This window comes from Silene latifolia, chromosome Y, assembly GCF_048544455.1.
Source record: "Silene latifolia isolate original U9 population chromosome Y, ASM4854445v1, whole genome shotgun sequence".
In the NCBI taxonomy this organism is placed as follows: Eukaryota; Viridiplantae; Streptophyta; class Magnoliopsida; order Caryophyllales; family Caryophyllaceae; genus Silene; species Silene latifolia.
In genome coordinates, this window is record NC_133538.1 from 341473694 (window position 1) to 341485080 (window position 11387).

The following is an 11387-nucleotide window of genomic DNA, read 5'->3' on the forward strand; positions in this document are numbered from 1 at the left end:
AGGGTGAACAAACACAATATATACAACAATATATACAAGACTACACTAAAAAGGAAATCAACATGTTTTTGATTTTGAATAAAAGTCAAGTTAGAATTTCCCATCCCCACACTAGTATGGGCATTATCCTCAATGGCCAATACGATAGGAAATTATGCAAGCATGATGCATGATTTCTAAACTAAATGCAAACTATACTAAACTAAACTACATGATGCATGTGTTTTTGTTATGGCGGAGAGCATAATTTAAATTAGCTCCCGATGCATATGCATGGACTTCCTTAAACCAAAATAGACATTATTTCTAACGCCTTGAATTTCGGGGTAGTTCATGCACATGGAATGCAATGCATGAAACTAAGGATTGTCATTTTGGATTTTACAAGTTGGGAACAACACCTTAATGAAGTCAAGGTGTTAGTTGTGAACCCCCGCAATAACGCGGAAAATATAACTTATAAAATGCGGAATTTTAGGAAATTTTTGAAACTTTTAAAGTTTATAAAGCGCGGGTTCATAAAAATCTAAAAGACAAATAAAGAATGCGGAAATAAAGATTAAATTATACAAACGCGATAATCAAAGGTTGGGGAAAATATATCCCTCGAATGACGAAATGATAAATGGTGAGTCTAAGCAATCCTAATAAACCAACTACTAGTCCAAGGTTTAGTTCTCGCTAGCCCACACGTCTTCCCCACGTAAGCATCTTCACAACCTGTCATTCATGTAAACATGAACGCCACAGTCAGTGGGGAGTAAGTCAAGGTTCTCCCAGCCACAAAATGTCGAAACACAGATAAACAAGAACATATTAGAAACATCATGAATGTAACCATTTGATGCAAGCATTGAGATATGAGACTAACATTCAAAACATGCGTAGTCAATCATAGATAAGGCATATGATACTTACATATGAGACAATCTAACTAAAATGTCATAAATGATAATACAACTATAAACACGATAGAATATCATAGGCCACGGATAAACAAGATTAACATCATGAAACACGTGAATGGAAACCTTAGCCATGAACCTTGAAAGGCAAATAACATACATAACACGAAATGAGGCTACTATAATCACATAATAAGCAAAGCATCCGGCTCAGAGGCTACCTTTAAAGCATGTCCGAGACACAAGTCCTTAAGTACCTTGGCTCAGCGGTTACCTTTAAAACATGTCCAAGGCATGACCTCTAAAGTATCTGGCTCAGCGGTTACCTTTAAAACCTGTCCAAATACTACAAACAAGTGCCCGACTCAGAGGTTACCTTTAAAACATGTCCGAGGCAAAACACATAAAGTATCCGCTCAATTTACCTTTAAAACATGTCCAAATACTACAAACAAGTGTCCGACTCGGAGGTTACCTTTAAAACATGTCCGAGACACAACATATAAAGTATCTCGCTCACGGCTACTACCTTTAAAACATGTCCAAATACTACAAAAAAGTACCCGACTCGGAGGTTACCTTTAAAACATGTCCGAGGTACAACAAACAAGTATCGGCTCGCGGTTACCTTTTAAAACATGGCCAAATACAACAAGCAAGTGTCCGGCTTAGAGGTTACCTTTAAAACATGTCCGAGACACAACAAACAAGTATCTGGCTCAGCGGTTACCTTTAAAACATGGCCAAATACAACAAACAAGTGCCCGACTCAGAGGTTACCTTTAAAACATGTCCGAGGCACAACAAACAAGTATCTGGCTCAGCGGTTACCTTTAAAACATGGCCAAATACAACAAACAAGCACAACAACCAAGCACAACAAACAAGCGCATAGAACGGGATTATTAATGTCACACTCATACTCATAGCTTGCATTTCACCATAAGTACGGATGGGAATATCAATCTCGACGACCTTACCGCAACTAGAGGGCCTATGGCTCACCCCTAGAATCCGATAGGACCGTGACTCAGGGACGGGATGCTTAACGTCACATTCATACTTATGGTCTGCATCACCATGAGTACGGATGGGAACATCACTCTCGCTGAATCATATCGCAACTAGAGGGCCTCTGGCTCACCCCTAGTATCCGATAGGATCAAGACTCAGGGTCGGGATTATAAATGTCACATTCATACTTATGGCTTGCAGCACCATAAGTACAGATGGGAACATCACTCCCGACGTTCATACCGCAACTAGAGGGCCTCTGGCTCACCCCTAGTATTCCGGTAGAACCAAAACTCTCACAACCGAACAATACTAGATATTATCTAGAGTACGACTCACTATAAGTAACTATTTATAATAAATATTTCATACTTGCGTTACATTAATAAATATCTCACTTCATAATTTAACATGTCGGTTAAAATAAAATATAACAAGCGATAGAATAAATTACGTTATGTGAAAATTTACGGAATGCAAACAAATCCAATACCAGTGACAAAATGAGCCCAACCATTAAATTGTGGTGAGCCCAACAATTTAATGGTGGTGAACCCAAACACACCAAGAAAATGAGTCCAATTAAGATAAGAAAGTGAGTCCAAAAAGAATAGGAAATCGAGTCCAAAAGATACAAGAATTTCAGGCCCAACCAACAAATTCAAATGAATCAAACAATTAAAGTTTAATATGTAAAAGAACGATATTTACGAGTGTCATGTTATATAAAACACGAGACGGAAATTAATAATTCATATACTAAACTTGGCGCCAAATGCACCCACAATATAAGTGTGGCCCAAAACTACAAGTCATGTTCAAGGCTTAATATAGGACATAGGAAGGCATAGAACAAAGGAGGAAAGACGGTTGCGAACTGCACAAAATAATGATGTGTGCTAATTGAATAACTAGAGCAACTAATGACCGACAAGATGCAAATTATGGCCTGCCACCGCACGCTAAACCAACTTGGCAGACCCTGCCCAACATGACGCAACAGCAGGGAGCAGCAAGCAAGACAACAATAAAGAACGCACCCAAAAAAGACACGGCATGCATTCAAATCCAACAACTCGAATTCCCCTTCTTCCCGGTAGTCTTGGGGACGGTTTTCTAGGCCAAACCGAGACGTATTTCACCCAAAAAAAGACCCAATCCAAAAATGTATATGCACTTGAGATATTAGCAAGGAAGTTGGTTCAATTTATCATAAAGAAACCCGTCAAAACAGCCCACGAAAACTGCTCGACAAAGTCCATTTTTACGATTTATAAACTTCTTTTGTGACGGTCTTAAGACGAAATTTTAAGCATGAAAAAGGTGAAATTTCTCGCATACCACAAACCCATTACATACTTGGATATACATAGGAGGTGGAAATCAACTATTTGGTTCAAATCATCCGTGGGATCGACTCAAAAACAGTCCACAAAAGTCACTCTTCATCAACTTATATATACATGGTTTTTCTAGCAAATTCATGAGGCCGTCTTAAGACAAGTTTTTAAGCATGTTACAAGGCCGAATCCATCCAAACAAAAGACCATATTCATTCATGTATATGCACACAAGACGTGAGTAATCAAATTGACTCGAACCAATAACAATTTTAGCTCACAAATCGCGTCCAAGAACACCCAAAACAGTCCCCTGTTTCACTTTTCATTTACCAGTTTTGCGTCCGTCTTAAGACAAGTTTTTAAGCAAACAAAAGATGAAATCTTTCCCATACAAATGACCCAATTCATACATTGATATGCACTTGAGACGGAAATAAGAATGTTGGCTCGAACCACCAACCAAACATTGACCAAAACACGAGATAATTGAAGACAGGGAGATGCATTATACTATGTATCACATAATTGCTTAGTTCATTTAGCCACGGTAAGACAACTGAACAATTAATACATGACATAATTTCTTAAAGTTTTATATGAACAAAACCACTACCAAAGGTCTACGACTAATATTGCAGACAAGACTAAAACGTATGTGCTTCACAAAGTGTGACCAAAACCCAACATAGTTCCGTAAAGCCGATCCAAAGCAGAGTAATAAGCCGACAACCGTCCCATATTGACCACCAAAACAGTTCCAAAATTTCAGCATAGAAACCGTATTTCACAGCTCCAAGAACGACATCCAAATAGTCCACTTTAACCCATTTTAAGACAACTTTTAAAGCGAGATTTAGACGGAAATTAAACACAACTACTTCATGAATAACAACCGAATTCGAGTATAAAGACGAAATTTGACTCGATAAATCCAAGCATACAAATTATAAAAGTGTAAAGAACCAAACTTAACCAAACAAGGGCATATGAGACGATAAGTAAAACGGAATTCGACATTCTTGTCGAGTAACCTATCACCGTTACCTTAACTTTCTTCAATCTTCGAGAGAATGGTCTATTATGAACGAGTTTCCTTCTGGGTCGTCAAAGCTTCACCTAAAAATCGTAATGACAGCCGAGATTAGCTTAAAAACGCAACATTCATGAGACGGGTCGAGACGAAAACTCCACAAGACTATGTCTTTCTTACCTTAAAAGATGAAGGAAGAGATAAGGAGAAGAATGGTGCAAAAATTAAGAGGAATGGTGAAGAAATGGGGTCGAAATCTGGGAATGAAGCTGATGGAAATGGAGGGTGAGTATGGTTGTTGTTGCTGCTGGGGATTGTTGCTGTTGGTGATAAAACAAAAGAGAAAAGGAAGGGAGCAGGGGTGGGGACGTAAGGGAGTAGTAATATAATAATAATAATAATAATAATAATAATAATAATAATAATAATAATAATAATAATAATAATAATAATAATAATATAAATGTGGGGTGTGAGTGAGTAGGTGGTACGCGTGTTGTCGAATTTTTATTGGTCGAGAGTAAAAATAGTCTTACATAAGAAAATGTGACGGTCTATTGTTAGACGGAATTTCATTTTAAACCTACTATAATCTAGGACGGAACTTTATTATTATTAATATTATTATTATCCGACTAAAACACGTATACATATATTATTATATAAATCGTGCCTTAAAAATATAATTTAATCGTACGTATTTTTTTTATAAAAATGAGTTTTTATATAATACGTTAATAAAAATCGTGTTTGACATAAAATTATTAAATTGAATAATTCAAAAATATAAAATAAAGCAATCAAACGGTTTAATAAATTTTAAATGTCAAAATGGGAAATTCGCGGGTGTTACATTAGTCCTCCATGTTTCTAGGACTCCACAAACAAATGATCAAGATAAAATAAAGAAAACAAAAGAAGTAGACAAACCATAAGAGGGGTGAAAGAATGTAGGAGCCTCCAATGTTTGCTAATCCTCCATCATATCATCATTATCATCATCTTCCTCCATAGATGTGGAATCATCTCCACTCCCACTTTCACTTCCTTGCTCTTCCTCAATTTCTTCTTCCTTTTCTTGAGCTTCTTCTTCTTGAACACCTTCTTGAACCTCTTCTTCTTCACCTTCTTCATCAACACCCTCATCATCAACATTCTCCTCTCCACCCGGTCTTCCACCACTAGAGGTGCTAGGAAAGAAAACTTCCTTATCCGCCCAACTAGGCAAAGGACATGATGGATCAACAAGTCCTTGCCTAGTTAGATGTAGGAGGGGCAGATATTAGGCCTTGTAAGCATCCACTCTATCATTGTAAGCTTGCTTGTGCATTTCCCTTATGAATAGAGTCATATAATGATTTCCTACCTCGACATCCTTGGGTTTGAACTCGTGATACTCAAATGGGTAGGGTGGTGTGATAATGGAGGAGGAGGAGGGCTCGTCAATATCGCCTCTTAGTTATTGAATAATATACTTGGTCTCCTCGGAGAGTGGAAGAAGGTAGTTCGGTCGGTGAACACTCAATCAGCAAATCTTTGAAGGCAAGGTGAAGGATCTAGCTTCATTGGTTATCCACCCATATTTGGTGTCAAGAGAATCATGCTTGACCCACTTAAACTTGTGAATAATGGTGTCCATATCAATGAGATGGCCTCCTTTAACCGCCACATAAGTGTTGTCTTTGTTGAAATTTGGGTTAAAGTGCTTGGCCAAATAGGTAACTAGTCCTCCATTTACAATGAAAGCGGTGCCCTGTTTACCACAATCGACATTAAGCCATCGTTCAACCAAAAGTCTTAGAGCAGTATATGGCTTAGTGAATTCCCTTCCTATGTTCAAGACCGACTCAAGAAGAACACAATCGAGCTTGGTAAGATGATTAGTGCCATTTCATGCTATCAATGTATTCCCAATGACCTTATGCCACACTCTAATGCCCGGATGGTGGATTAATAGAGCACGACAATCATGAAGCGCACAAATGTCTTTCCGGAAATTTCCTCCCAAAGAGGAGCAGGGTCATACTTGTCGGTGATCTTTGTATATTTCGGGGTATCGTTAAGGCCTAAAATCTTACTCAATTCGCCATAAGTGATGCGTCTATCAACATTTGTAAGACGAAACTCAATGTGGGTTCTAGTTTTCACCCTTGTGACTTTCAAGGAACTCAAAAATTCCTAGGTGAGAGAGGGGTATGTCAATTCATTCATGGTAAAAAATTTACCCAATCCCATAGCCTCAAAGAAGGTTTTGGTTTGTTCAAGAACACCAAATTTGTCAAAGCATCTTCACAAATAAATTTTGTAGGCATAATGGTCTTCTTAGCAAAGAGAACAAATTTATCCCTATGAGAGTCGGAAGTGAAAATTACCTCCGAATAATTGGATAATTGCTCAATGACCAGAGTTGTTGATGTTGTAGCTTCCATAGGGGGACCTTATTGAACCTCCAAGCTTGCCTCATGGACTACCAATGCCTTTGAGAATTGTTTTGCTTGAAGAGCGTGTTGCCATTTTGAAAGTGTCTTCTTTTGGGGTGCCTTGTTTCCTCCTTTAGTTCTTGGCATTCTTGATTACACCAATGAAAGATTGAAATCTTCAATTTTTAGTTATGCCCAAATCGATTTAAGATGAAAGAATGTTGTTTTGTATCTTAAAAATCGACTCAAAAGTTGAAGATTTTGGTGTTTGAATCAATTGTTATTGTAAAAGGAGTGATTAATTTTTGTTGTGAGGAAGTTTGGATTTGATTTTGTTGAATTTGGTTGAGGAAATTTGGTTTTGTTGATGTAGAGGATGAGGGTTTTTAGGTTTTGGGTAGTGTTTGAATGTAGAAGAAATGAAAATGAATGAGGGAAGCGGGTTTAAAAGACCCGTTATTTTTGAAACAGCAGCAGGGGACGAGTGGACCAAGGGTTGGGACGCTCGGATTCTTTGTGTTTTTTTCTCAGGAAAGTACGCCACAGGACGAGCGTCTTTCAGTAAAGACGAGTGGATTTTTCAATTTGGGACGAGCGTCTTCCTCGACGGACGCTCGGATTCTGTTACAAGGAGAAACTTTAAAATTTAAAAGGATCAAGACGAGCGTCTTTCCTGTAAGACGAGCGTCCAGAATCAGACGAGCGGATTGTGAACTGAGACGCACGGATTCTGTGACAGACCAGTTTTTTGGAACTCTGCAGCTCTGCCAGATGAGCGGATTTCATCTTAGACGCTCGAATTCCTTGACGACGACCGGATTCCCTTTTATCCGCTTGGATTCTTCCTTGTCCACACGGATTCAGGTTCATCCGTAGGTACTGCATAACCCGTATCATTTTCATTCTTCAATTCTCGTGTTCTTCATTGTGGGGGCACTACAAAGGCATGAATAGCCTAGGCAATTTCTATCCTCACACTAAGTCAAAGCACTACACATTAATGAAATCATAAGTCCCTCCCACACTTCTCTCAAAATGATGAATATCTTGATCAATGAACAAAAATATAAATCCAAAAATGACAACAAATGCAATGTAAAAATTGAAATGCAAGTTAGGGAGTTAGAATATTTACAAATGGTGGTTTAGGGAGGACTCCACCAAACTCTCATCCAATGTGATATGTCAAGGAGGCATGTTCAAGGTGTTGTTGATGTTACTCAACACCTTGAAGAAGTAGTCGAAAGCTTGTTCATTGTCATGATAAAGGTCCTCAATAGATTTTTGCACTTGTTGTTCTCCGTGATGGTCTTGGTTCATAACATTACCAATGTAGGGATTGAATATCCCTTCGAACTCATCATCCCAAAGACCGCAAACTTCGTCTACTAGATCATTAAAAATTTCTTGAGTTGATAGAGACAGCTCTCCTTCTTTCTTGTTTTGGCAAATGAGGCCATCCTTTTCACTTGTCATGGGTGAGCTTGAATCATGGGTGAGCTTTTCAAGCTCTAATAGTTTCTATTTCCTTGCTCTTTTGATGGAGCATCATCAACTTTCTTTTTCCATTGGAATTCCGACTTCTTTCTATCATCCTTTCGGCTATAGTGATCAACCATAAAGCATGGTTTTATGCAATCGGGGAGCTCTCATAGTCTTGTCAAGATTGAAAGTTATGGTCTCGTCTCCCACTTCTAGAGTAAGCTCTCCGTGCTTCACATCTATCACTGCACCCGCGGTGTGCAAGAAAGGCCTACCTAGGATGATCGGAATATTGGATTCTTCTTCCATGTTAACAATGACAAAGTCCACCGGGATGAAGAATTTGCCAATTCTCATGGGAACATCTTCCCATATCCCTAACGGTGTCTTCGTCGATCTATTGGCCATTTGGAGTGTGATGTTGGTACATTTAAGTTATCCCATCCCTAGACTTTTACTATCACACAAAGCATTGTTGATAGTGGTGTCGCCAATGGTACACCGTATTGAGAAGCTTCCCGGGTCTTTAAGTTTCGGAGGTAAACTCCCTTGAAGGATTGCACTACTCACCTTAGTGAAGGGGATAGTTTCAAGCTTCCAGATCGACTTCTTTTTCGTAAGGATGTCCTTCATGTACTTTGCATAGGCCGGCACGTGATTGATTAATTCCGTAAAAGGAATCGAGACTTCCAAATTCTTCACAATTTCTATGAATTTTCCAAGTTGGTCATCAAACTTAGGCTTAGCTTGACGACTTGGGAATGGAAGTCTAATCATAATGGGATCCTTCTCCTTGGCCTTTTATTGACTTTTCTTTGAAACTTCTTCTTTTGTTGGTTCATCTTCCTTAGAGTTTTGCACAACTTCTTCTTTGTCACTAGCTTCCACAACTTCATCCTCAACTTGCTTATTTGGTCCTTCATATCTCGTACCACTCCTCAAGTGAATGGCACTAACCGTTTCATGTCTTGGCGGATTACTTTGAGGTGGTAATTGCTCCTTTTGTCTTTGAGAGTTTGAAGATGCTAGTTGGGTCAATTGAGTTTCCAACATTTTTGTGTGGGCTACGATGTTGTTGATGGTAATGTCCTTTGCTTGGCAATCTTTTTGCATTTGAGTGAAAAATTCTTGTTGATTCTTTTGCATTTGGAGGACCGCTTTTTTAACATCAAAACCTTGGTCATTTTGTTGATTGTATGGAGTTTGATTTTGGTAACATTGGTTTTGGTTGAAAAAGGGTCTTTGATTTTGGTTTCTCATGGGAGGCGGGGTGTATGTTTGTTGAGGGTTTTGAACATTTTGGCTTTTGTATGAGAGATTTGGGTGGAATTTGGTGTTTTCATTGTAATAATGGAAATAAGGGGTACCACTCTTGTATGCTTGAAAAGCATTTACTTGTTCATTTATTCCCCTACGTTCAATTTGGGCATGTCCCAAAGTTCCACAATTCTCACATATCCCACATGGGGTTGATGAAGATGCTACCATGGCATTAACATGATGCTTTGGTGATTTTGAGGATCCTTCAAGTTTAGCCATAGCCTTCTCAAACTTTAAGTTGATGGTATCAATATGAGCACTAAGTTGAGCACCCAATTGAGTAATAGAGTCCACTTCATGCTTTCCTCCTCTAGTAGCCTTGCGAGGTCTACTATATTGTGAATTATGGACCGCCATTTCCTCAATCTTGTTCCAAGTTTGATTATCGTCAACTTCGGTGAACATACCATTTGATCCCATGTTGAGAATGTTTCTTGAGTCTTCATAAAGACCATTCCAAAATTGTTGTACCAAGAACCACTCACTATGTCCATGATGAGGACATGAGCGACAAATTCCTTTGAACCGCTCCCAAGCTTCATACAAAGATTCTTCATCCCTTTGCTTAAAACCCGTAATTTGAGCTCTTAGCATATTAGTCTTTTCCGGAGGGTAGAATTTTCTGTAGAAAGCTAGAGCCAACTTATTCCAAGAGTCAATTCCAAGAGTAGCTTTATCAAGGCTCTTCAACCATTGTTTTGCGGTGCTAATTAGAGAAAAAGGAAATAAGACCCATCAAATTTGGTCTTGAGTCACACACCGGTTTTTGAAATCGCATCACAATAGTCACAAAAAGTCTCCATGTGAGAGTGAGGGTCTTCACTAGGCATTCCCCCAAATTGGTTTCTTTCGACTAATTGGATAAATGCCGATTTTGCAATGAAATTTCCGGTTAAGTGTTGTGGTGTTGGAGTACCATTAGGTAGGTTCTCCTCGGTTGGAACTGAATGTGATGAAAATTTAGGCATTGTGGGTTGATTTTGTGATTGATTTGGTGGTTGATTTTGTGTTGGGTTCTCCTCACCTTCTCTTGTAAAAGGGTTGATGAACTCAAGAGAATGAATATCTACAACCTCACCAATTCCTCTCAAAGTGTTTCAAGCAAGCCTTCTATTGGTTGTCAAAGTCCTTTCAATCTTGTGATCAATGGGTAACAAGTTACCTTGTGATCTTCTAGACATGCAAAATATCAAACAACTTGAAAACAATTAGAACAAACCTTGACGAGTTTTACTTCCCCAAGGCAAAGAAAGACACAACTAATAACCATCTAAGAAAATCAAATCAAGTTAACACCGTCCCCGGCAACGAAGCCATTTTTGGTCGGACTCACTTGGAGCTTAATTTCCGGTTACTTGTCGTTAGGAGCACCTAGACCAAAACAATATTCATAACTTCACAAACAACTCTACTATTAGCAAAGAGGCAAGTAAAGGTCGGATCCCAAGGGACGGGTATTGATGTAGGATTTTCGATTGCAAGTAGCGGTGTCTAGGGGTGTCACGATTTGGGTTGAGATAAGAAGAACACTAAACTAAATAGCAAGCAAGATGATTAAAATGAGATGTAAACAATTGATTAAAAGCATTAGGGTGTCATGGGGTCATAGGGGATTCATGGGAATTGATCATACAAACATATTCTCAAATTATAAGCAAGCAATTATTATTGTGATAGATCGAGTTGGTTTATATCATACAATCCTAGGAAGGTTTGGGTCCCGGAGCCGAATCGATTAGATTGTACAACACCTACAAGTCGACTTAATCCGCCATACTCAACTATTTACATGGCCTAATGGGACTCGAGTTGGTTTATGTCTTACAAGTCTCATTGAAAAGGTAAGTGATGGGTAAAAAATGCAAGGATTCAT

General features: G+C 38.7%; 1 non-coding gene across 1 annotated transcript; it reads left to right on the plus strand.

Annotated features, from left to right (window-relative positions):
• The first annotated feature begins 10000 nt into the window (after positions 1–10000).
• Positions 10001–10108, plus strand: LOC141634795 (small nucleolar RNA R71). The gene has a single exon (XR_012539516.1). It is a non-coding gene; the product is annotated as a small nucleolar RNA R71 (small nucleolar RNA).
• The last annotated feature ends 1279 nt before the right edge of the window (positions 10109–11387 follow it).